The sequence below is a fragment of the Pezoporus flaviventris genome, unplaced genomic scaffold (assembly GCF_033815535.1).
Source record: "Pezoporus flaviventris isolate CSIRO_AGI_PZ_B2104156 unplaced genomic scaffold, CSIRO_AGI_Pfla_v1 ptg000096l, whole genome shotgun sequence".
Taxonomy (NCBI): Eukaryota; Metazoa; Chordata; class Aves; order Psittaciformes; family Psittacidae; genus Pezoporus; species Pezoporus flaviventris.
In genome coordinates this window covers 1,490,398-1,517,862 of record NW_026892644.1, presented here as the reverse complement: position 1 = coordinate 1,517,862, position 27,465 = coordinate 1,490,398, and the positions used below count along the sequence as shown (strand labels likewise).

General features: G+C 36.9%; 1 protein-coding gene across 2 annotated transcripts in view; it reads left to right on the top strand.

The window, feature by feature from the left end:
- The window catches only part of LOC133281107 (potassium voltage-gated channel subfamily KQT member 1-like), a 467,184-nt gene that overhangs the window by 129,096 nt on the left and 310,623 nt on the right, over positions 1-27,465 (top strand). The window lies entirely within an intron of this gene.

The window sequence follows — 27,465 nt, the reverse complement described above, 5'->3', positions numbered from 1 at the left end:
GAATATGTTGATATATAAATTTTAAAGAGTGAAGCAGCACTTTCATTACTGCTTACACTAAGTGGGGCCTGGCCTCTTTCAAAGAGATCATGTGTAGGAGGTAAAATGATACCTGAAGTTTCAGATGCTTCCTTAGAGAGTTGTCAAAAGAGGATCCTATGGTATTCTCCAATATTTCCTTTCTGCTCAGCGAGGACATATGTACAAATGTCCTTGTAGTTGATACAGCACTGACTCAGTAAACACAAAAGTTTAAAATTAAATTGGTTACAGTTTGTATGTGTTTAATATATAAATAGTGTAGAGAAAAGCTCTAGTTACATAGAGAATTAAGTGCATTTTCTAATTTAATTAACTATCCAGCAAATAATTACATACATCATCTCATGAGCATACTTAACGTTTTCTTGTTCATGTGAAACTGCAGTCTGCTTGATTCACTCCTGGGAAGAATTTCTTCCTTCTCTGTCAAAATGCAGACCCTTCAACTTAGCTGAATTAAGTGCTAATGAATATCAAGTAAAGATGATAATCTGTGGGTTTTTTTCCTCTTATATGTTAGTGACATTGCAAGTCTGTATAGACTGCACATATCACTTTTCTCTTCTCTTTCTATTTCCTTTGTGTTCCACTTGAAGAAATCTTGATTTCTGGGAACGAATATTCAGCTTATGATTTTTTTTTTAGTGCTTCACTGTTACAATGTTTTGCTGAAACACTATGAAGTCTGGTAGACAGTGAGATTCGTCGTGTCTGTTCTACTTTGAAAAGTCACATTCTTCATTTTGATTTATAATCTCTTACATATTTTTAAAATAAGCTGTCTGCCAGACTGAAAATTGTGAGCAATGAAGGTCAAGATAGATTTAGTGATGGCTAAAAACTGTGTAAAAAGAGTGAACACAGTCAATTTATAGTCAGTGATCTACCCTATATAACCAAAAAGCTTAAACTTGTGTAGTTATAATTGTAATCCAGAAGATGATAATTAAGTTATTCTTCCTGGAATTTTATTCCTTCACAAATAAGCGATATCACACTACCTCATTCTCAGCCTAAGTGTTCATAACATTTGCCCACCTACAGAAAAGTAACTATTGCTACATTTATTTATGTTTTGGTTTTTTTTCTTAATTCTTGTAAAGACAAAATCCTAAAGGCTTTTTTTAAAAATTTGTAAAGAAAAAGAAGCAGATTTTTGATCAAGTTTTTAGTTATTTTTTCCCTACTTCTAAAACTTTCAGAAGAGAGGTCTCTACATGAGTAAATACTGTGTATACACATACATTCACCAACCCTGTAAAAAAATTTTTTTTCCTCTCTTCTGAGGGGAAAAAAGTGCAATAAAGAATCAGTAAAGTGGAAGAGATTCAAAACTGTATCTGCTCTACAGAGCTACTAGTTGCTTAGGTGATGTGTCCCTAGATTGTATGCTGAAAATATCACAGTTGTAGCAGCCCCCTTTGGTCTGGCAGGGATAGCTGAAATTAAGGCTTTGAGTGGGTGAAGGCTATTTGCAAGGTCTCCTGCTGAGCCTGCTAAAACATATATTGTGGGGTAATTTCTGGAGTTTTGCCAGTTGCAAACAGGGGGCCCCCAACAAGCCTATTAAGGTAGGAATGAGGTTGGAATGCCACACTTTGCTGCGCTCTGTTTTCCACTGTCCCTGCTCTGCTGACCACCAGAGTAAAAATAAATTAGGGATTTTTTTTTTCTACTCTAATGTCTGCCATCCCTTATTACATGTTGCAATTTATAAATAGTTCATCTGATTAACTGTGATTTTTTTCTGTTGTTTTGTTTTTAATTCTTTAGAATAAGAAATACTTTCCCATTGACCTCCCTCCTTGTCTCTGCAAGTAGCAGGACAAGGTGACATACATTTACTTTATTTTGCTATGAAGCCATAAATCTTTATGGGCCTTTTTTTTGATTCAGTTTAGGAGGATAAGAAGTAAAATACAGCTTTTACGTACCATTTTAATGTTTTTAAGAATGTTGTCATTGGAAAATCCTGTCAGTCTAACTCATTTATGTCTCAGAGAAGTGTTGTGTCTCAGTTCCCAGGCTTCAGCTACCCATTGTGAGACTGATTTTCATCTGCTCCTGTATGGTGAAAAGTATGGCTTATGACATAGAGTTGTTGCTTAAAACTGGGAAAGGCTATTGACTTGCCATAATATTTAGTGACAGTACAGGATTTTGGAAGTCGGATGTGGGTGTCCAGTAAGGAGGTTTTCTAAAGAGAAATGTTCTTGCATTTATTAAAATAATAATTTTATAGGTCTGGAGCAGTATCCTTGCGGTGTGGTATAAAGCATGAGACACAGAAGTTTGGAAAGGGATATTTTCTCTTTCTTTTTTACCTTTTTTCTTTTAAAGGTTGTTCATCTTGGAATTGTTTAGCATTAAAATACTCTACTGTATGTAGCACACAGATGTGGTTTAACACACAAACTGAATAGCCTTTGCTCTTTTCTTCAAGGTTTCAGAACTACATTTTATAGTTTTTGGCAGTCTGTACCTAGGAGTTTCAAAATTGTTCTATAAGCAATATCTTGTGGTCATAAATTATCACAACCATTTTAGGTTTGTAAAAACCCTACATAAATCTCCATGTAAGCACAACAATAAAAAGTGCAAATGTGTTTAGTAATGTTTCTTGGGTCACCATTGCTCTGAGTTGTGTGTAACAGTACCCTAAAAACTACAACTGGAAACCTATCTTATTACCTATTTGTTAACTCCCACCATAACATACTGCAGTAGTAAAATCACTAGGCTTTGCTGTTTATTGCCCTTTTGATATATGGCAACATAAGTGGACCACAGGCACTCCAAGATAAAACAGGAGGAGGCTTTTTTTCAATATTAATAGTGCAGATGTCAGATCTTTGCCTCCTCAGAGCCAACAAACCAAATTTGATTGTTGTGGGCTTTCTGGGAAGTTGACTTCATGCAACCTCTGCGTTCCTTATTTACTGGTAGAGAGAGCATTGCTCAACACATGGCTGGCATCACAGTCATTTTGGAAGAATATTATCTAAATGACTGAACTGTTATTGGAAACATCCCTGCAAGTTCAGCTGTACTATGCGCTCTATGAACTTATAGGAAAACATGGTTCTTGCTTCAAAGACCTTATAATGAGGTTCAAAATGAGGCCCACCACATCAAAGAGAGATATAGTATAGGAGGAAAGGAAGACAGAAGGAACTGAGGTGCTTTGTCCAGTAGAACATAGCAAAATCATGCCTTTAACTGGTTTAAGTAGCTCAGTTTCAATTGTGGTTGTTCCATCTGGTCCCCCTTTCCATGTGTGTGCCCCAGTTCGCAACAGAAGTTGATCTGAATCCAAAACCTGCTCAGTTTTACTTAGGAGAGCCGTGACCCAGATACATTAGCAGCTGAACAGCTGCAGAGCACCAGGCTCTGCTGGTGAAGGAGGGCTTGAAAGCAACCAATCTGGAAGTGCAAACAGCTGGGAAGGATTTCTGTTGTGCCCCTGATCTACTACTGCAATTACGTTTCATATTGTAGCTGCAAATAACTGAATAATAATAATAATAAATATCGCCCCTCGTGTTTTTTTTCACACAGTTCTCTAGTCACCTTTCAACTTTACATAAATCTTATATTGTGAGGAGTATGGCAAGGTATACCCAAAGGATTCTCATTTTCGAAGTAGTTAGTGAAACAAAATGGAACCTTGTGTTCTTCAGTTGATGATGGCGCTAGGATCTCCTTGCAATAAGTGGATTATGGTCTGCAGATCAGGTAGGTCAGACAATTGACAGCATATGCTGTCAATATGTGAATCTTTAGCATATCTTGGCTTATAAGATTGATAAGAAATGCAGAAATCAGATTGATTCAAAGGGAAAGAGAGGTTTGGGTGGCTGCAAAAGGAAATGTCCATATGTCATTCTTTTTTCTCAGCAAACACTATTCTATACAACTGTGAGTAACTGAGTTCCCCTCCCATAGTCAGCAGGGCACGCAGCTGGACCTGCGTCTTCCCCTACAGACTCAGCAAATGATGTAGCAGGTAAGGTATTGGAATGGACACATTCTCATTTTTTATCAGCGATTTTCTCCTGAAGCTGAGAAGCTCCCCATATCACAGCTGCTGTGACATATCTTTTAGAGATTTTCAGATTCAGCTTATGATGGTTTCTCACACAACCACTACAGAACATATTTTCTGAAGCTCTGTTCCAGAGATGATGGTTGTGGAGGATAGGTCAGTATATATATCTACTATGGATGTACATCAGAATAGAAAGAATTGGTGCATCATCCTAAGCAGCTCAGAGTAACCATTTCCTTTCCTCAATCTCTAGAACTGGAGACTGCACATCCTGGAATAAACGATGTAGTTATAAATTGGTGTAAAGTAAAATTGCCTGAGACATAGATCAACATCATCTCAGCTGTCCATTTTGTTGTACTGTTGACAGTAAGCAATCCTGTTTATCTGTGATCACACACCCTCGTATTTCTTCTTCCTTGAACTTTGGTGAAATCCTGCATGCTCAAAGCCTCACACTATCAGTGGCTCTTTAAGGCTAGCTAAAACCAGGTTAAGAACAACCAAACCTGTTCCTGTTGGATTTAGCATGTCCTTTCATTACTGTGTGTCAGGGCTTCTAAAACTGCAGTTGCTGCAATATTGTTTAGTAAAAGTAGGCCTGGAGTAGAGCTATTAAAATAACACCCCCCCCCCCCCCCCCCAATAACACCAACTTTGGTGTTAACAGTTTGCTGACTGCTGAAATATTTTGCCATCAATGCATATTGCATGTAGTTTTCTGCTTCTCTAGCCATTTCTAATATAAAGAGTTATCCAATGTAGACAATTTTCTGACAAAAAATAAAATTGCCAAACTGTTCAGCTCATACTAGCTAGCAGGTTTTTTTTGCATAATTTGATTTGAAACAGGACCCAGGAGATAAAAACAGCCGGCAACTTGACTGCAGATACCTTCTGCTTGCGTGTTCAGGTGAAAGCTCAGGCTCTCCTGTACCTCCGTCCTGCTCAATTCTAGGCTTGGCTGTTCAATGTGAGAGCTTGTGGGTTAAGTTCAGCCACTGCTGCATAATAGTATCACAAACCCCCACCAGGTCACTTTACAGACATTGCTCTTATGGAAGGGCTAAGGAGAGAATAAAAACTCACCCTTCCATTCACTTGCCCTGTGCAGTGACCTCTTTCATTCCCAGGTAAAGCAAGCAGATGCGTTCTCTGCTTTCCATTACTCCTCAGAAGTCAGAAAGAAGAATTGTGTCTGGGAGTGGCTGGCAAGAAGTAAAAAAGCAGTTTGGAGTATGTTTAAAGCAGAAATTTAAACCAATATGCACCTCAAAAGATGCAGAGGGCGCTCAGACACCGAAAGATCGTATGCTGCATTGAACTTGAATTTGTGTCCATAGCATTCTGTAAACTGTCTTGTATTTTGTAATTAAAATTTCTAAACAAGTGATTACACCTTCAAGTGAAGGTGTATATCTGACAAGTGAAAAGCATTTTTTCTTCTGTTGCATAAACTCCAGACAGGGTGTGAATGGTATTTCTGGGGTTTGTTTCCATCTGGGGAGGGGGGGTGGGTGTTTTCTGTTGTTTTTTCAAGAATGAAAGCTACTTGAAGAAATATCTAAGGTAATGTGCTTTTTTGAACTCAAGAAACGGCAATAATAGTTAAATGGTTAAGGATGAAAGCCAACACACATTGAATATAAAATATTCTTTTTCTTAGGTATACAGTGCCTAAAATTATGACAGTGTTATGTTTGGAGATGTAAATTGTCCCTTTGATAAAATATTTAAAAACAGATCGGTTTGTGCATTTGGGTACATAAAGCCAAAACACAGCTCTAGTATTAATACATGGCATAAGATTTTCTAGTAACTGTCTGCAGTACTTCAACATCCCTGTGTAATAATCAAAACTGTCTTTTTCCTTTCTTCTTTTAAATTTGGGCTTCAAAACTTGGCTTGATCAAAACAGAAGTACCTTGGCCTTCTTACTTCTTTCTCTCAAATATTTATTTAAGCCAGATTCTCAGATATGATCAGCATCCAGCACTCAGAAATCTGTTGTTTTCTGTTCACTAGGCATTGAAGCATAAGTTTGTCTGTTTCCAACTCCAGTTATCTCTGCCGAGTTTCTTGTTTATTGGCTTTTTTGAAAATCTGCCTTTGAATATACATGCTTAGTTAGAGATGGTGTGTGGAGCAGTACGTAGAGTAAAGGGGGATTCAATTCTCACTCTCATTTTCATTTCTAAAAATGTTTATAGCTTTGAAAAATGTTTTCATATAGGCAGAAGCTGCCCACTTCTATTACTATGTGAAAGAAGCATTTTCCCAAAACTTAGACCTGTTTAAATTTGGTTTTCTGACTGAGAGAAGTACTTTGCCATATTATGAATACATAGAAATACAAATACATAGTATATTTTAAGTTGCTAGCATTTGGGGATTATTTTTTTGCTGTTGATTTTGGTTTTTGGAGGGGTTTTTTTTGGTTGTGGTTTATTTGGGATTCTTTTAATTTATTTGGAATCTCTTTGACCCTGCAGGATTCTATTGCTTTGGAAGGGTCATAATCCCAAATCATACATCTTAAGAAAATCTGTTTTGATATGACTATGTTATAGGGGTTTGATGAAAACAGTTTGTGCGTGCACACCAGCCTTTCTTGTACTCTTCTCCTCTTTGATCTTCGTCTTTGCAAAGATCACTCACCATTCCACTGATCCTGTTCATATAAGTAAGCTGAGTTGATTTTCATTTGTTTGTTGAGCTGACAGATATGGTCTGCAAGGTGAGAGTGGACTACTTTTGTGCTCTGCTACCCATATGTACACATTCTAGTTACTAATGTTTATTTCATAGTTTTTCCAGAAGCTATAACAAGGATTTAGTTTAAATGAATATTCCATATTTGTGGCATATGAAAGAATGAGAAAAAGGCATTACTCTAATCCAGCTCTTATGTATCAGGGTTGGACTGTACTGATCATACTTTCATGGTTTCCCACAGAGACAAGGTTTATGAGATCATCCTGTCTGTGTCACTATTTTTGTCAGTCTCCCCTTTCTCCCTCAGTCCTCACCAATAACTTTTGAACCTGCATGCCAAGTTTAGTCACATTTGCCAGAGGAAAAGTTTGAAACATATTAAATTCCTAAAGGTATCGTGAGCACTGGCAGTCAGGTAGTTGAAAGAAACTCAGAAAAGTTGCCCTCCAAGGAGGAAAAGGCTTACAGTGTAAACATAATCCTTGTCAGAGTGCAGATAATCCATACAGGGGCAGCTCTAAACAAAGGCATTGTTTCAGGAGTTCTACTGTTTGCAGATATGTTTGGGTTTAGAGTACTAAATGTTGCACTTAGCATCAGGGTTAATCACAGAACTGCTGTTGTATGGGAAATTCATAGGAACATTTTGCAGTCAGACATTAATTTATTTTCTTTACTCATTTGCACACTTCCTGTGTATGTGACATCCAGCAAACTGGGGGCTGCACACACACACACACACACACACACTGTTCATCAGCCATTCAGGCTGAGCTTTGAGAATTCAGCTCTTAACTGTCTTTGCTTCCTTCTGTTTCTACTTATAAACAAACAGTAAGGTGTATTAATATGAAAAATAGGTACATTTTACAAAGCTATATAGTAGGATGTGTTCAAAAGCTGAAAGAGTTTCACTATGAATGCCTCTTACTCTTTGGAATAGAACTGTGGTACTGAATGTTCCTGCAATCCAACCCATCTTCTGCAAGATACATGTTACTAGCATGCTAAATATTCCTCCTTTCTCTCAGATAGGAGGAAAATTTGCCTCTTTGCCTGTGTAAGTCATTGATAATACTCCATGTGATGGCAAGCACAGCCCCTGGCTGAGGGTGAACTGTTTTCCCACTCGCTAATGTCATCAGCTCTAGGAATTGGTGGGTGCATTCAAGTTTGCTCCACAAACACCACTGCAGCGTGGTCTTTCAGGCCTTATGCAGTAGCTGTTTGCCTAGAGTTTTTTAATATCCTGCAATGTGTGCTGCTACACATCCAGAACTAGTAAGGATGGCGATAGCATGTAAAGCAATGCAGGAGAAATGATAGACTTGAAACAGGAAACTAATACATTTACATGATTTTCAAAGGCCCATATTTAGAGTTATCTTCCCAGACAGGATTAAACAATAACAAGAACTGTATGTATGTATACACACACATGTATATATGCATATATATTACATTTTTTATTTTAATGAACAAGTCACATATAGAGTACTGGAATTGTCATTGTCCACTGTTTAAGTTTTGTCTGTTCTCATGTTGACTATACACTACCAAACTGTAATAAAAAGGTCTGACTATGTGGTCATGGCTCACTAGCAGCTGATCTCAGCAGCTATGCAGTCTGTTTTTTATCTCAGAGTTAAAGGAGGATTTTTATGCACAGGGCTGTACTTTTTGATATTTAATATTTCAGGTCTCATTCCCATTGACGGTCTGGAACAGACAGGGGTCATGACTTAACTTGTCCATGAAGTAAAGAGAACGCTATTGATGCTATAAAGATAAGTAATATTAATTACAAAGACCACATTAAAGTCACATACTTGAAGAGGCAAGTGTTTGGGAATTAGGGCATGCCAGATTTGCAATTGTCTTTGTGCTATTAATTCTGCCACTATGCATATAACCAGCTCCAAGCTTTATGCTTGATTCTTCAATATCAGATGTTTTGTTTCTGCTTCAGAGTGTATCACATATTTTAGAATTCATTAATGACGTACTTAATGAAATATAAAATATCTTAGCAAAAATAAAAAAAAAACAAAACACGTCTGTTTTCTTGTCAAAGTGATACCTTGGCAAGACTGAAACGTTGTTTCAGTAAGCTGCTTGTTTCAAATTGGTAGCAATTAGGAATGCATTCTTTAATTGTCTGGTTACAGTTTCATTAATGTGTATGGAGTAGATACACAAGAAAGCTGTTTACATGTTGAACTTCTGTAGTTCTCTTATTCAGGGTGGGATTCGGTTACCTAAATGTAAGCATCTGTTATCATTTGAGACACTAAGGTATCCCACCTGGCTCCCGGCTGCTATTTCTGAAGGGTGCAAGTCCCTAATCGATCTTTCCTCCTGTCTGTAAGCCCTGTGCAAACATTTCAGATGCCTTATAGTGTCTCAAATGGCACTACATTAACTGATTTTGCAAGCTGGAAAATATTTTTTGAGTGGAGTTGTATGTATAAACATGCTAATATGCAGGTTTTCTCACATTAAGGTTAATTCAAACAAGAATAGGTCACTTGCATATCAGATGTCAATGTCTTTAAGTAGTCTAGCACTGCAAAATTTTGTTAAATTGAATGAGACGTGCAGCAGGAAGAGGAAAACGCAGTACATGAATGTATGTAACTGGGCACTGTGCTCCCAGGGAGCTCATACCTACAGAAATAACGTAGGGCAACACGCTTGTGAACAGAACAGTGGTAATACTGATGTAAACCAAAGGCCTATCCAGCTTCTGTCTCCCTCTGTGGTCAGCAGCAGATGCTTAAAGATTGTAATCAAAACAGGATAAGCGTACAGTGCTTTGTACTTAAAAGCCCTCGCTAGGATTCTGAATCCTTCAGGAATATGTCTAGTTACTTTGAATTCATGCAGTCACCTTTTAAATCACTATCCCATTTCTTTACCCAAGACACTATCTACTTTGCAATCAAATATACAGCCATTCCTGATTTACTAATGAACTTCTTGGAAGAGCAATGGAATATTGTTCCCATTTCTGGCTTCAGCTTTTGGTTTTGGACATACAAAGAATTCATAATCATTTGCCCAAAACCCTTTGTCACCATATCTCTCCAATTACTGTCATACATAGAGCTAATTTAGTTTTTAACACTTAAAACCAGTAACTTTTTGGTGAAAGAAGTATTTTTAAAAAGCTGTGAAATGGTTTCAAAGCTTTTTTTTTGTCAGTGTGTCCTTTTTTTTTTTAATGTCCAAGTAATGGCACAAAATGCTGTCTTAAAATGTCTTAGATATGTCAAAATGCATTCCTTGGAGTGTTACTACATGAGATACATTTGTTGCAGAGTGATATCCAAACACAGATTTTCTTGAAATCCATGAATCTTAATTAGGAACCTGTTGGATAAAAGATGAGTTGAGTTTGCACGTCTGTATTCTTCTCAGAGCTACCCTCTTAATTTGAAGGCAAGGTGCAATAGCATCTCTAACTTGCTTATCTGGTATTTGGAAGGTGGAAATTTTACACCAGTTCAACACCTTCATCCTTCTGGGCAAGGTTTCTGTGAGTTGACAGGAATCAGCAGATAGTAGAAGATGAGTATAGCCAGCCACAGACCTCTGGGAGGTCTTCAGCTCACAAACATTATGTTGGATTTGCTTTCAAATCTCAAGGCCTTTTTTCAAGTCATTAATGCAGCAGCACTAGCATGCAGCACTGAGGTCAAGGCATGAAAAACACTTCATTACTGTCTACAGACGTCTGTCTTCCCTGCAGGGAGAAGTTGCTCAGAGCTAGTTACGTGACCTTATATTTTTGGCCTTCTGGTACAGATATCTGTGTGTGCTGGTCTGAAGCTGAGCTGCTAAACTGGTTAGTTCAGCTAGTTGCCAATACTTGAAAAAGGTTCAACAGCAGAGGGAATGTACAGAAGGGGTGAGAGCTCATCTTATTAGATATGAGAGCCTGTTATTATTCAATAAATTTGTTATTTTGCGACCATACCTGCCTCAGGTCACTGAGTGAAAGATAAAATTAATTTGCAAAAGTAAATGCCTTTAAAGAGGGACATAGATAATGCTAGGAAGTGCTTAAATGATTTTTTTATATGTACTCAGAGAGGGAAGAAAACCAACACAAAACCAGGGAACACAAACTATGTACACGTTTACAAAAGGATGTAAGATAGGGATTCTGTGCTGGTAATTCAGCTGCTGTTATGTTTCCTGTCAGTAAATGGAGTTTTGACTACTTCAGATGTTTTCACTTTAAAACCTTCCACCTAATGTATCTCTTTTTCCCCATCCTTGGTGATGTAAGGGAAGAGAAACGGTAGGGGAGCTCTTCACCCATGTTGAACTAAGATCTCTCCCTAATGCAGCATACTTATTTCTGTAGCCATAATTGAGGACAGGGAAAGAGTTCCTTTATATGGAGTACACACACTATTGTAGTTGTCACTAACTACTCAAGGTGAGCTTTGTAAGGTAAGGGTAGTTTCTTTGCTTAGGCTAACTCATGCAATTAAAACATAGGGCAAAATTCCCCAGAACTCTCTAGTACAGCAGCAGCATCTGTCTCCAGTATTTCTGTTGTTCAAATCAAAAGGAGAAATCTGTAAATCCTTGTCTTGTTTGTTATAAGGAAGCAAATTGTGCATATTATTTTCATCCAATAGCTTGCAATACTTAATAGGTGAACAATAAAAAAAATGTGTTTTTTTCCTATTCAGCTGTCTCTTGTCTTCTTTCAAGTTTTGAATTTATTTGAGAGGAAACAAATCAGGAGCATGCAATTTTTAGTGAGTAGAGCAGTGTTTCTCGGTATTGAGCAGTTAATCAAAACTTGTCTGAATACATTGACTTTTTTGAGGCACACACAGAGCATTTTACTCATTACTGGGAAGTGCCTATCATTGTATTTAACCTCATTTAACAGTAAGATGAAACAAAAAGTCTGAATTGAATGCAGTTATTGGGTATTATTAAATAATTTTATAGTCTCGAAGTTTAGTTAGTTAAAACCACTATATAAGATGTGGGGTTTTTAATATTATTTGTAGATTTATCTCTTCAGACTTCCCTCCAGACTCTCCTCCACTCTCTCATACAGTCTTTGCCCAACCACAGCCTGACCAATTTTTGGCAAATGACTCAAACCCAAACTCATATCTGTATAACTCTGAAAACCCTGTCAATATTGGTTGTTCAAATCTTAAAAGTTTCCATTTGAAAATTTTCAACTATGTGCAGATGGTTCACAAAATGTCATAGAATCATAGAATAGTTAGGGTTGGAAAGGACCTTAAGATCATCTAGTTCCAACTGCCCTGCCATGGGCAGGGACACCTCGCACTAAACCATATCACCCAAGGCCTCATCCAACCTGGTCTTGAACACTGCCGGGGTGGAGCATTCACGACCTCCTCTCCCAGAGGAGACTCTAAAAATGTAAAATTCTTTCCACTGATTTTGTAAATGTCTATATGGTTAGAAACACAGAAAATACAGTAACATACCTTCTACAAAATTAAGTCCCAGTACAGTATTCTTACTGGGCATTTGCTGTTACCTACAGATTGGTGCCCACTAGACTCTTCAGTGTGTTTATTAGTAATGTTTTCAAATCAAAAACATTACTAATTGCAAAAGACTAATGAAGTTGCAAGAATTATACAGATTGTGTAGTTTGCCTTCTGAAGGTGCAAAGGTAACTTATAAATTGCAAGAACAGAGGAGCAGCACTGGTATGTGTTTGCACAAGCTCTATAGAGGATCACAGCACGTGTTAGAGACGAGGAAGGGATGGGGTAGTGGTTGGATCTGTCGCTGCACTTCTCAGCTCTGCTACATACTTCCTAATATCAAGTCACTTGGAACTGTGCTGACACTGCACATTTTCTTTCTTGAAGACCATGGCCCACAGGTGCTGTAGGCTTGAATCTTTTATATGGTCAATTAAAAGAGTAATCAAGGCCTTAGACCACTCCACAGCCATGTAAGTGCTTTTGAGTCTGGTTAGTATGCTGGGTTGATTATTGCTTTTCTGTGTTTAAGCACACTGGAAGAGTCTATAAATATTGGAATTAATATGTATAACATATTTGAACTCATGTTATGATTTCATTGTTCAATGTGATCAGAGTTGCTGTAGGGCTTATTTTTGTCCTTTTAAGCCATGCATATGTAGCAGAGTTGGACAAAGCATGCTTTCATCTAGCTTGCATGCACATCAAACCACAGGTTTGGACCAGAGGGCTTTTGTTTGTTTGTTTGATGAGGGAGGCTTATGCTTTCAGATTTCTGTGTACATTTTTTTAAACACTGGGATCTTTATTTTTCCCTTAATGCAGCAAAAAGGGCTACATTAAATCCCAACCTATGTATAAATTGGCATGGGTGTAAACCATCAAGACACTGGGCTTAGACCTGTGTGGAGAAATTTTGTAAACAAACTTGCAAAATGCAAAGATCAAATTCCACTGGGAAAGTTAAAAATAAAATAGAATAATGTTATTTTGCTTCAGTTTTCCTGAAAAAGACTATGAGTCTGTGTGGTATCACTTTCTAAACCTAGTTTAAAGTGTAATGCCATAGAGAATGTTCATAGACATTGTTCTGAAGTGATTTATCCTTTAAATCACGGCTGTCTTACTGCCTGCCTTCATCTGATCCTAAAAGTATAAATGAACTCCAAGGCTTTGATCTGGAAGGTTCAACACTCAAAGGAGATTTTCCAGGGCTTTGAAGTTGAGCTCTAGAAGGGACAATGCACTGTGTGCTTATTCACTGGGGGAGTGCTGTCATCGTACCACCAAGCCTTTGCCAGGGTAAATTCATCACTGTTTGATGTAGCATTATTACATTAGTATTCATTTTGGTTTAGAGTTAGAATACTGAAAAAAGGTGTTTCTTTTGCTGTTTAACTCTGTTTGTAAATTAAGTATACATTAATTCTTTTCTGACAGAATTCTTCAGTCTCCTAGTATCACCCTTTTCACCATTAAATAAAGTTCTGAGAAACTGTGCAGAGAGATTCTTACTTTTATCAGCAGTTCTCTCTAAATGACAGCAGGCAAGAAAAAAGGATGTAGACTTTAAAAAAAGTGAAGGCCTCTTCCAAATTCAGAAAATGCTCCGTGCCCTTCACTTGTGATCACATGGGCAAAATCCTGTGCCAGTAAAAGTTGTGATTAAACTTACAGAATCTGTATGGTTACATGGTCTTGCAGGGTGGTATTTGTAAAGTCCAGTGAACGACTGATGCCTAAGATGGCAATGAGAATTCTGTGACTTTTTTCTGATTTGAACTTCTGAAATAGAAATATGAGTTACAGCTCGTAGAGATACAAAGTGACTCATGGCTGAGCACACCTTCACTATTAGGTCAGCAGGCACTAAAGGTGTCTCTGGATCTGAAACTACTACCCAAAGCACAGAGTAGGATGGAAAACCACTGTGTGTGTTTCCCCAGATAACTTAATAAACACATTTTGGCTGTCCTGTCAAAACCTTTGATGTTTTAGTTTTTGGTCTGTGACTTTTAGGTTGAGCTGTATGGTACCTCATTGCTAAGAACTTTTGATTGAAACCACTATGCTTGTATCTTTCCTGACCTGCACCAGATTAAAATAGAAGCTTTTGCAGATAAAAGGCTTGTAGGTTTATCTTTTCTACTACCTACCCCGAAAGAGCTGAAAACCTCTTTCTGTAATTTCATGGTCCTTTTGTTGGAAATGAGTATCATGAGACTGGGGATAATGGCATGCTGTGACTGGCTGTTTCAATAAAGAGAGGATTATGATGATAAGGCTCCCCCTTCCATCCTTGTCAATTGGTATGATAAATAAATAAAAGTCAGCTGGCATGTTCATCTTGCTATTTCCAGTTGACACTGCCTTTTTCTTGCTCCTTGTTCATATGTAAGCTGTTCTCCAGCATTTTTAGGCTGGAAAGTTCTCATTTTATTAAAACCATAGATTTTGTTCTGGGTTCATAAAATAATTAAAAACTGTGCCCAGACTAACTCAGTAATCATTATTCCTTAGTCAGGAACAAGTTTCTGGTCTTTGCATGCAGTTGTTTCCTCAGTGTTTATAGGGTTTTTTTCTTCCGTATTTCTCGTTGCTCACAGGTATAGCCCTATGGGCCCCTCTTTCCTCCAGGGCTTTATCCCAGGCTTTATCTGCTCCATGAAGCAGATCTTTGAAGAGGCCAGTCTAATCTCCCGAGGTCCAGAGTTGTGAGCTTGCTGCACACCTTCCTCGTGCCCTAAGATTCTCAATCTTCACCATTTCATGGTCACTTCAGCCAAGGTTGCTTTTGAGCTTCACGTTCCCCACCAGCTCCTTCTTGTTGGTGAGAAGAAAGAAGAGCAAAGTGTGTCCCTTCGTTGGCTCCTCTATCATTTGCAGAGCATTTCCATATTGGAAAGAGAGACATGGAGGAAGAAAAGCCATAAATTTACTGAAGATCATTGTGGGTTGTTTTTTTTTCTTTAAATCTATTGCCATCTCTGTTATGCTCCTACATTTTCTCTTTACCTATGTTTTTTTTTTTCATTCTAAATTTTTCTATATCATTTCATCCTTTAATTAATATTAGTATTTTTGTTACTCTGACCTGAATACATTCTTCATAAAGATTTTGTTATCTGTATTCTATACATGTGTTGGCCAAGAAGTAGGGGTGCTCATAATGTTAGATTTTACTCTCCCCGGGGTGTAGCAGTTGTAAAAGGAGTTAGAGCTGTCTTTAAACCATAAATAGATCACTACAGGATATCACTGCAGTTTACAGTACATGTACTGTAATCCTAAACCAGATTATTGTTTTGTCCTTCATGAGGAGAAGGAAGACAATTTGATAAAAGAGCAGTTTTATATTGTGTATAAGGAAGCTGACTGGTGATTTGGGAATTAATGTAGTGAAGGAAATTAGTTAAAAGGTTAACTGTGCAGTTGTCCAGTCCATATGAATATAGATAGAAAGTGATCGTGGACATGGGTTGGTGTGCAGTGTTTGCCTAAAATGTGTGTCTGTTGTACTATTAGCATGTATCAGACTGTCATATTTGTGATTATGAGAGCCTAAAAGGTGTATAAGAACATACAGTGAAACCTCTCAGCATGTTTCCTAAAGGTGATTGAAGTTTGTGTGGTTGCTCTGTTCAGAGGCTGGTGTGTGTGTAACCTGTATAGAAAAAGAAGGTAAGGGTTTATAGAAATCAGTGTTCTTGTTAAAGTGGGATTTTTCTTTCAAACTGAAAATGTTCTGTGTTTGAGTATTAGCTTGCCAAAGGCTGAGTTCTAAAGGCTGGAAAGACTGCTATAACATTTAGTTTAGTGCTAAACATAACATTTAAAGCCACTGCTCGTATTCTCTGAAGGAAATTGCATAGAATTTTCTGCATAGTAGTGATTAATGTAGTTTAATTTGCAATGACGCTCAGCTGCCTCAGACAAAGACTGGGTGCAGTTGCATTGGAATATTCCTTCTGCCTCTCAAACTCCACAGAGATCTCTCCTGGATAGTACCTGCGCGTGGAGTTCATTATACTGATATTAAGTAATGATAGTATTGACATTCTCCTTGAAATACAGAGAATTATTTCTAAACTTTTCGTTTTTTCATACTTTGAGACACAAATTACATCTACACAGTTGTATGATTTCCATGAATTTTCAATATCTGCTAATCACTATCTCAGGATAGCGTTTAATTTTCAGTATCTTCCAAAAGAAATTTCAGTCAGATTCATAACTCTTTAGGTTTCATATAATAGCAAGACAATCTGCGTCAGTAAACAGATGCTTTGGAGACTCCTAGCTGTGCACGGAATTATTCGCAGTAAACTACTCCTGAATAAGCTCTTTTTGCAGGCACTCTAACTTTCAGTTTATTACTACTTTTCTTCTGGGAGTAAAGTCAGGAAATCTTGACCATTTTACTGTAAAATTAGAAATAAATTGAAGTGCAAACCAGATTCCTCTATGCTAAACTTAGCATTCCTTAATAAGTGTATGTAATGATTTGATATTTTACTCCTCACTCAGGCCATACACTATGGTTCCTGAATGTGAAAGACTAGTTTAACTTTCTAACATGAAGTGTGGAAGTGTTTCCATATGTAACACCAGCTTTTAGAGATTAGTGAAACATTTTTCACTAACTTACAAGAAAAAAATCCATAAAGAAGCAAATAAAATGTTGGTATGATAAAGGATTTATTTTTCTAATCCATTTCAATAATAGTTGTACAACAACATGTCATATAAGATTGTTGAAGTTAATTCCTGAAGCAAAAGTGAATAAACTAAAGTCAACAGAAACAGATAAGTTTAGTGTAGGTCACTAAAGAAGTGGCTATGCCAAACCTCTTTTTTAAAAAAAATGGAATCTGCTCTCCATTAAAACAGTAACTCATTCTTGTTTGAGTTTTAAAATGAGTGTTACTCAAAACTCATTTTGAGAGTATGATTTAGGTCTCTATCCAGGTTAGACCTCCTTCTGAAATGGGATTTATGCAGTTAAATGTTAGCCTTTGAGTTGCAGTAAGAAAAGCTGTTTTCCTGAGTTGAGCTTTCTCAAATAGTGAAATTATTTTCAGAGATGGCCCGCTAATGTATATATGATTTAACATGTTCTTCTCACTAAGGGTTACACACTTCGGCTCTTGCATATTAGAAACTTCTTTCCAGCTACTTGAGAAGGAAGTTGGAAAGCACCAGGAAACTCTGGAAGTTTTCCTTCTGAGATGACCTGTTTCCTCCCTCTCACCCCCGTCTGCTTCAGAGTAATAGATTTTCTGGAGTAACAGCAGATGCGTTGTTACAGAAAATATTTTAGAAACCAAGTCATGCTTGAAATAGCTTATTGAGCGTTTATAACACTACTTGTAAGTGGCTAATAGAAATGGTCTGCAGTAACTAATTCTCTTATATTGTTTTTGATGCAGTGTGTGTGGTTGAAGGGTTGAACTTATGCTATTTCATGATAAACAAATCAAGTGACTAAAATTTAGAGTAAGTAAAACAAAATTGTTGTCTAAGCCAAGACAGACACAAATGTTTAAACATTTTGGTTGCTTTAATTATAGGATTTTTAACTTGAAGTGTATATTAAGAGTCTTGTTTCCAGAAAGTTGTGGATGTCCATGCTTTGGAAACTGTAAGCTTTTTTTAAAATTAGTTGCCAAAAATTGCACACAAGTCCAGAATGGCCATGCTATTGTGGGTGTTGTCATTGGGATGCTGAAGTGTATAAAGGTTTGACAGAATCTCTTTCAAACCATTCAACACATTACCTGTGTTTATAAAGCACCTCATGCTTTCTATTCTTTAAACTGAGATTAAAGTGGGCTCTTTTTTTAGGTTGGGATTGTTGGTGGCTGGCAGGAAGCTAGAGACTGGCTCATTTTTTCTATGCCAAACTAGGTCTGCTCTAGAATTTTTGTTTTCTTGGAAATTTTCAGATTTCTACTTAGACGTGTCATTAGAATCTGACTGCTTTTCTGCTAGACAAGTTGAGTTTGTTCATTTTCAGATCTCTTGGCTAAAGTGAAATCATTTGACACAGTAGTTTTGTTTTTACACAAGCTTCAATTCTCAAGTACACTTGAGTAAGTGTGAACACATACGAATGCAAAAGGCTGGAGTTGTAAAACACTATCGGAGAATGTTCCAGCTATGCTTCCAGGACTTCTACTGTACTGCTTTGTCAAATCACAGCTTTGGTGCTTTTGTGTGCTGAGGTTTAGGTCTTGCTAGGTTATGTTAGCGATTATGCCCACAGCCTTTATAGCAAATTTCCTAGAGTTAGGCATTCCATGTGCTACACATTTCAAAAGGCAGCCCTACAGCCTAGTTTCTTTGGTTCTTTGGGATTAATGTAGAATCTTAAGACAATGCACAACTTTTCAGAGAAGTTTCTGCATGGGATAATAGCCTTCCAGCTTTCAGTTTGTTTAGTCAGAAAACAGGTGATGGAAAGCAGCAGATTGCATACTTTCTCCCACAAATGTGTGCTTTCCCTAGCTTCAGGCTCAACATTGTTCTTGAGTCAATGGAAACGTCTAAATCTAGACCAAGAGTAACAAATCTTATGTGTTCTTCCCTTTACTGCTTTTGTCACCATTCTAGAGCTTTTTTTAGGTGGATTCAGGTTTTTGAGGTTTTCCAGCATCATTATTCTAAAGGCTATAGCTTGTCTTCATTGTTGAATCTTGCCAGCTTAAATTCTAGCAGAGTGGCTCTGCAGTCACAGCAGTAACTGGTACACCAAAACGTGTTTGTTTCTTACTCTTTCCTCTGCCTTTCATCCCCTACCCTCTGTGAAAAAGCTTTGTCTTCAATTGATAGATATCACTGATATCTAGTCCCGGGTCCCTGTTGCAACAGGCCAAAATATGCTATGCTGTTAATGAGAGAAGTGATCTTGTCGTGGCCCTATCTCTTACTTCCTATTCTTTTCCTTAAGTTGACTGCAATATTCATACAGCCACCTGGTGAATCCAGACCACAGAACTGATGCTACTTAAATCTCACCAAACAAAAAATAAGCTGATCAGTTTTCAGTCTTACTTAAATAATGACTTTTAATATTAACCAATATGTATAAATATTACAGAAGCAGATTCCAGAGCTTATCAGAAATAGACACAAAATGGACACTTTTATAGTAAAAATAGGATTCATATTTCTCCCATTACAACAGGAATTGAAGGTACTAAGGGAATCCAAACACTAATTTCCTTTCTGGTTTGCAGTGAGCTAAGCACTTTGATGTATTTGTATTTTAGTTATTTGGCTAATAGGGAAATTTCATTGAATCATAGAATAGTTTGTGTTTAAGGGACCTTCAAAGGTCATCTAGTCCAACCCCCATGTAATGAGCAGGGACATCTTCAACTAGATCAAGAAGCCCAGAACCACATCCAGCTTGCCTTGAATGTCTCCAGGGATGGCACATCCACCACCTCCCTAGGCAACCTTTGCCAGTGTTTTACCACCCTTAATGTAAGAATTTTTTCCTCCACATTCAGCCTGAATCTCTCTAATTTTAGTTTAAAACCATCACCTATCATCCTATCATGACAAACCCTCACTGTTAAGACTAATAGGAATAAAAAAGAAACCTAAATTTCATCTTGGTTTTGTTATTTTACTCTCACATGAATGATACACGCATGGTGTACATTGTTAGCATTTGTATTGAGCTAACAGAGCTATTGCTGTACACACTATTGAAGAGACATGGAAAATGACATTTCAGTGACTTGATCGAAAAGTGGTGGTTTTTTTATGACTGACTTATGCTAGTAAAATAGAGAGGAAAAAATATGCATCTATCTCCAACTTCTCCTTTGGTATGCAGCTCTTCATTAATTTCTTCTTTTCTGTTCACTATTTGTGTAACCCAGACTTAAATTCACAAGGGGTGTGTAATTTTGCCTTTTCATATAAGTACAGTCATTTAAATGACAATGAAATCATTCAAAGGATAAAACTTTTAAGCAAAGCATCACCATTTCAATTCTTTGAAAGTCAAGTACGCATTAAGTATGTGCTATCTTGAAATGCTATTTCACTATGATAATAGATATGTCTTTAAAATAGAAATATTAGGGTTGTGAATTTTCTTGTGAAAGAATACATTTCCATGGCAGACCTGCTTACAATTGCTGTTTGGTAGGATACTTATCACAGTGTATAATAGAGCAACAAATTCTCTATTCCCATCACTACCAAATTTGCCAAAATTTCATCTAAAAATCTGCAACATTAAAAATGCATTAACATCACCTTGAAATGAAATGTCTTGGTTTTCTCTCACTCTTAAGATTTATGACAGTATTTAAAATACTTTATTTCAGGTTTCAGTTTCTCTCAGTAAAGTAGTTTAGTACTTCTTATGTAACCTAAGTTTAGCATCTATAAATTAGTTGTTAAATAACTATTATAATTTTTTTTTTAGAGGGACAGTTATAGGAAAATGCTGCCTGATACAAATATATAATATTATTTGATAAGGCATTATCTTTGGCAGCCTTAATAAAAAGTTAAAACATTGACTGATAAGTTGTCAAACAACTCAAGCATTGTCCTCTTTGGAGTACTTTTAGTCCATTGCATTTCATGTATAGTTAATTTATCCCATTCAGCCTGTATTAAAATGTCAGTTTTACACTGAATTTTTAGGTCACGGTTATGTGTGACCTTCTCAGAAAACAACAATGGAAGTGATTCAGGATAAACAAGTGTGGAAAATGCTGTTCAGTGGATTTTCAGTTCTCTGTATTTTCAGTAGATTTTATGACTTTATGAATATTTAGTGCTGTCTTTCTAAAAGAACTTTTGTTAAGTCTGTGAGACCACAGGGTTGATGTGGTATTCCTGCCATTACATTGTTTGGCAGTTCCTTGACATTTCTGGTGAGTTTTTCAAAGGATTAAGTTGTAAAGTGTTTTTGGAAGGTCTGTAAAGTTCCTCACACATTGTCATTCCATTTGGATATGAATCACGAGCCGTGCCATGCTATTCTTCTCCCACTTGGAAGCTGAATGCAGAATGTGTAAGAAATAAAAATTATACACATGTTTTGGTAAATACCTTCTCCTGTAACTCAAAAAGAGGGCATTAAATTCTGTTTTCAGATGTGTTGTAGAGGAAAAACAGCTCCTACGGTATTTGAAAACTAGGCTACAGCAAGTGATGTGGTGTGCAGGGGAGGGGAGGAGAATGTGGGGCAAGAAGCTAAAACCAAAAGCCATTAATCATACACTGGACTTCAGAGAATTTTTTTTGTCAGTAAAGCTAGCTTTACAGTAAACCAGCTGTAGAAATGAATTTAAAGTCCATGAAGACCGAGACCTACAAATCTGCCTCTGTCCCATAGGGTCAAAGGGCACTTCTCCTGCAGGCAGAGCTGCAGACAGTCCTATAAATGAAGGACTGTTGCCATGACACAGGAAGATTGTCATACAGAGCAGAATGGCAAATAAGCCCAACTTTCATCAAGCCTACACAAGGGAGTTAGGAAGAAAAGCTTGAAGTGGATAAGTGTTCTCTCTGAAAGCATATGGATCTAAGACACTTCCTCACAGTAATTTTTCAGAGCAATATCTCAGAATGTTCTATATGGCCACTAAATGATGTGACTTGAAGACTTTAAGACTTGTGACTTTTGATGTGACTTTAACAAATTGGATTGAGATTCTGCTCATGGCCTGTTGAGACAGGCACAGAAGTTTGGTTACATGAATTCAATTTTCCTTTCAAAAACAGAGAACAAATTAGTTACCAATAGGACTAGCAGGTAAATAATTGATAATACTTTGAATTCTAATTTTTGTCATTGAATTTTTCATTAGTAATTGTACTAAACTATATTCTACTGGTTTTATCTAAATGAGTAGTGATACTCTCTGTAGGCAATGCTTCAAATGTACCTGATTATCTTTAAAGCAGAATGTAATAAACTTGTTTCATATTATACTTTTTGGTGGTAATAATAGATTGTAGAGTTGATTCTCAAATTTTTTTGAGTCATCACTTAGTAACTCATAAATTACATGTAGATGTATAGGCTCTTTTTCTCCCTGCTCCCAGTACCAGGCATATTTCAGATTAGATGGAGAACAACTGAAGATATTTAGGCAACAGGTAAACTAGCTATGCTCACAGTGGGAACCATCAACACATGAAACAGTAGGGAAGAATTAGGAAGTCTTGCCTGATTCTGTGATTTGGGGTGTTATGTAGAGATAGATAAATAACCCATTAGAGGGTGAAACCTTCCAAATACGTTTAATGAAATATGAACATGTTTTAGCAGGTTGTTAGTTGATTGAAATATAATTCCAAAGAAACAGCTGCATGGAAAGCAAAGATCAGCCAGTGTTTGAGCTAAATGATCTTTCTGCTACTGGCACATGTGAATGAGTGTTATTCAGAAAGGCCAGACAGCGAAGGCTTGGCTACCTAGCATGCTGCATCATTGCATTCCTGTGTCACCCTCAGCATGTTGCTCTCCCTATCAAAAGTACCCACTTGATTTGCCAATAGATAATACAGGAAGTGGAAAGGATATTCCTCCTCTTTGAGTTCCAGAATAGCCCCACAAAATAGTTGTGGGCTCAAACTTAAGAAAAGCTTTATTATTTAAGAACCTAAGAATGACTGTAATGGATCAAACTGAAGGCCCTACTAAACCAGTAAGTTGTCTTAATACCAGGAACTAGCCTCTAGTAAGAATGTGAAATCAAGGAAAGTATAAAGTTGCCCTCAGAAATTCTTTCATTAAAAAAGCATAATGCTGTTGCCTTCATCATTTATGCTTTGTAGCAGATGGAATTCAAATCAGATTTCAGTGAATGAAGTGGGGAACTGTCAGGAGGATTCAGCAACAGGAGAATATTCAGCTTTGTTTGTATATCAATGTTAGGAGATTTAAAGAGTGATACATGATCTTAGAGTGAGCAGGGGTTTAAGGTTAACAGAAGAATAGTATATTTTTCTGAAAACTGGGCAGAAGATTGCTTCATATTTGGTTTTGTATTTTTTTGTTTTTTTTTTTTATTTCCTTGGAAAAATTCTAAGAGGGTGAGAGCCCTTCTAAACCCTATGACTTTCAAAGGGTAGCTGATTAACAAGGATGAGTGTTCTCAGTATTGAGCAGTGATTAATTTGCAGTGTTGTGGTCAAAATTTCACAGTACCACTTTCTGGTTTCTAACAGTTGTGGGTTTCTGATATAGAGATTCTGTCAGATTTCTGGTAGATCACCTCAAGCAATTAGTGAAATATTACTTTCTCACTTCATGGTAGAGAGAAAACAATCATGACAATCCCGCTTTGGGAAAGCAGACTGTACTGGATCAACAATCTTTAAAATTAACATCTGCTAAATTCTTTGACTCTAGAGGGGTAAGTTGCACATAGCTTTGTTTCTTAGCTTACTATAAATAGTGTTTAGGACTAAAGGGCTGGTATAAACATGACAAATACATTAGATGAAAGAGGAGTATTCTCAGACAAATTAATTTGCTTTCCCTTCAAGAATTACCAACCAATAATTCCTTCTGTGTTTTAAGAGGCTTTCTGTGTGCAACAGTTCTCAAGTACCAAATATATTTTAAATCACTATCCCTGAATACAAGCAAATGGAAAAAAAAAAAATCAGTAAAGAAGAAACCTCAAGAAGAAAGAAATGTTTTTTGATGAATTTAGTGGCAGTTCAGTGTATGTTCTAGTGGGAAAGCAGAAAACGTAAACAAATCTTTTATTTAGTCTGAGCAGGTTTGGGAATAAAATGTAGGCATTTATTGGAAACAAGCCCATGATATAGTGGAATGTAATGTTTTAGTTGTGTTTTCCAAAGTCTAGCTCTTCTTAACCACCTGGTTGTCATGTATGTATTTCTGAAAAATAGACAGGAAAAAACTTGTAACATGTTCAGTTTTGAAGTGCTTAAGCGTTAAGATTTAATTCCCATGTCACTTGATGATCTCCATTAATTGAAAATGTTACTGCATGAGCGTTATACCAGCTGTTGCGAATAGTTAAAGGAGAAGCCTCTGGGCTCTGTCATTGTAGCAGGGCTCACAAAGCTGGACTTCTTTTGAGGGGGAGGGTTGTTCTGGTTTTGGTGGAAATTCTCATCTTTCTTGCCAGTCTTTTTGAATAAATGCACCTTGAGATTATAGGGGCTTTTATCCCTTTCCTTTTGTGTTTTTAAAGAAGCTGGGGCATGTGGTTCTTTGTCCTGCTTAACACTTGTGTTTGAGAGCCAAATAGACTAGGTCAGGAGGGGACGAACGCAGAGGACTACTGCAGGTTGAAGAACTTAAAAATTGCTCAAAATGCTATAACTTTGGGTGGTCTTCTCTGGATGACACATGGGAATAAGCATTTGAAATGTGACTCATTTTCAAATCAATAAAAGGGGAGAGAAGGTGGCTCTACTTTATAAGTATTCTCAAGGTTTTCATTTTCAAAAGCAGCAGACAAGATTTTAATTTGCAGCAGATTCCTCTTCATAAGAGCACCAGTCCAACACAGAGTGTTCTGAGCTAGGGTTAAGCAGCTTGAAATAGTTAATTTTACAAACAGTTCCCTATCCTTTTCCAGGTTCTTTTTCCTTCTCTTTCATCTACTAAGTAATGAAAGAAGTCTCTCAGAGATTTTCACATATATAGAATAGATTTTTTCTATCAATTTATATACTTTTTTCTTTTTTGAGAGATGAGTCTTTTGTAACTGCATTTATATGCAGGAAAATCAAATGTAAAATTTACCTGAGTTATTTTATTTTATTGTTAATTATTAGAGCATTTAAAATATCATGGTAATGAGCTTATATAATGCAGAAAAATCAGTTTTCAGTGAAGTAAGTAGATGTTGTATAAGTAACACTGGAGAACAGAATGTATTACAAATAGAGCGTCTCCCCTGAAGGACAGTGTCATTGCATTACTGATTTCCTTATGGAGAAAACTGGCACTTTGAAAAGTAGCATTTAGTTTCGAAAGATACAAAGGAGAAATTTCAAGCTGTGGCTAAATAAATGGCTTGTTGAATTCTCCTTTGAAATGGTAACTTCTGCCATAGAAGCTCTAGGGCTGATGGCCAGCTCTACCACTATAGGAGAGCTATGTATTAGGTGCCTGATTCCCTTCCTAAAGCATAGGAGAAGTTTAGTGGCTTAAGATAAGATTCAGAACATCCAGCCATTTGAGTGAAGATCTGATTGAGCAAGGCAACACATAAACTTTCATCCTAAGGCTCTTTGGGCATTTTGACAAAGAATAATACACTTATTTTCAACCAGACATGGTCTGGAATCATCTTTTACAAGCAAAGGCTAAAAGATGAGGTTTTAGAAGTACAGGCTGCTTACTCATTTTTCTGCTGCAAGACAAAAAACCTCAGTACCTACTTTTTACATGACAGATTAATGGTTAAAACATTCATGAAGTAGGACCTAACTTCAGTTACTTTATCAAACAAAAGAGGTTGAAAGCCAAGCTTACACCTTACATGAGAACAAGCTGAAAAAAATTAATAAATACTTAAATCAGTCATGAGAAAACAGAACAGAGAGTTGGGAGGGGAGTGTTTTATTCTTTTTGAAAAAGTTCAGAAGCTGTTTATGCAGCACACAAACTATTTAAAGGCTTTGCACATAATGATACATGTATTTTTAAAACAAATGTGCTGTAAAGCTAGCTCAGAAATATTCGGAAGTGAATCGTTATACTAGAAATTTCATGAATGCTGAAGCATGTCAGGTCACTCAGAGAGCACTAATCAGGGCTGTGAGCATATTACAAAACAGTAGGAGTGAAATTAAATTGCATTCAGTTCATACTGGTCATACCAAAAACAACTCTTGACACTTTCTGCAATTACTCATTTGTGTCACTTCTTACAAATGTTTGTGATCTGATACAAATAATATGTATTTGTGTGTACAGTGAGGATTTTCCCAAAGGAGACCTTTCATGATGTTATTGCAGTAATTTTCTAGAGTATGTGTACCTTGAATACATAACTTTAAATTCAATGCAAAGGTGATGGAAGCCATTTTCCAACAGACCATTCTGGATTGACTTTCTTTCCAGCTGGCAATCATATGGTACAGGTGATCCCCCTCCTCCCCCATTCTTTCTTCATTTTATTGCAAATAAGATTGCACATTCTTACAATAGTTACAGAGTTGCTATTCTCTTGGCTTCCTCTACAAGCATTTTTTTTTATTGTTTAGCCTTACCATATCCCCATATCTCGCCCATATAAAGAAGAAACATTTGTCTGAACTGCAGGAGTAAATGATGGCCTGCTGGATGCAGAAAAATAGATTATTTGTGCACAAATATGTCTTCTTGAATTGTTGAATGGGATATTTACTGTGCTTAATCCTTAAAAAAAATATTTTGCTTTGTTCATCGTTAAGTGTAGGAAGTCATGGTGGGGAGCAGCAGCTAGGAGTCAGTGAACAAAGCAAATTCAGGATTGAAAATTCAGAACATCAAGAGAAGACCTGAGGGACAAGAGTTTTCCAGAACTGCCTTTTCCAAATGTATGTGCACTGATGTCTCATGAGGATTTGAGCAGGGCTAGGTCCAGGCGCATGCAATTGGCTGAAGTCAGAAATTTCAAGGATTTCTCAGGTGTCGTCTCCCACTCAAGAGCTCTACAGTAGGGAAAATACACCTCCCGGTGCTAAGTCCTTCCCCTTCTCCGCCTCAGCCTTACTATAACCCATTAGTGAGAGGAAGGAGAGCTGAATGGAGTTAAGAGTGCTCTTTAGATGCTCTTTCCAAATTCTTAATAAAACTTTTGCCTCTTCTGCTGTAACCTTTTCCATTATCTGCTACCCTAGTAGATCACTGAAGTTACACACACAAACTCACACCCAGCTATAGCTGTTAAATTTTTATTTTTAATGATTTTTTTCCTAAAAAAAAGAAATTTAATTTTCATTTTAAACTGATGCAAATAGGCATCTAAGCTTTTACCAACTTGCACATTAAGTTGATGCACTTTAAAAACACATAACTCTGTATTTGAGCTTGCAAATAATAACTTATGTGGTTTGATTTTTACTTTTCATTTTAAATACATTTAAGGGTTTATAAATGTCATTTAATTTACTTTTCTTAAAACAATGCACTATGCAATGCAAAGT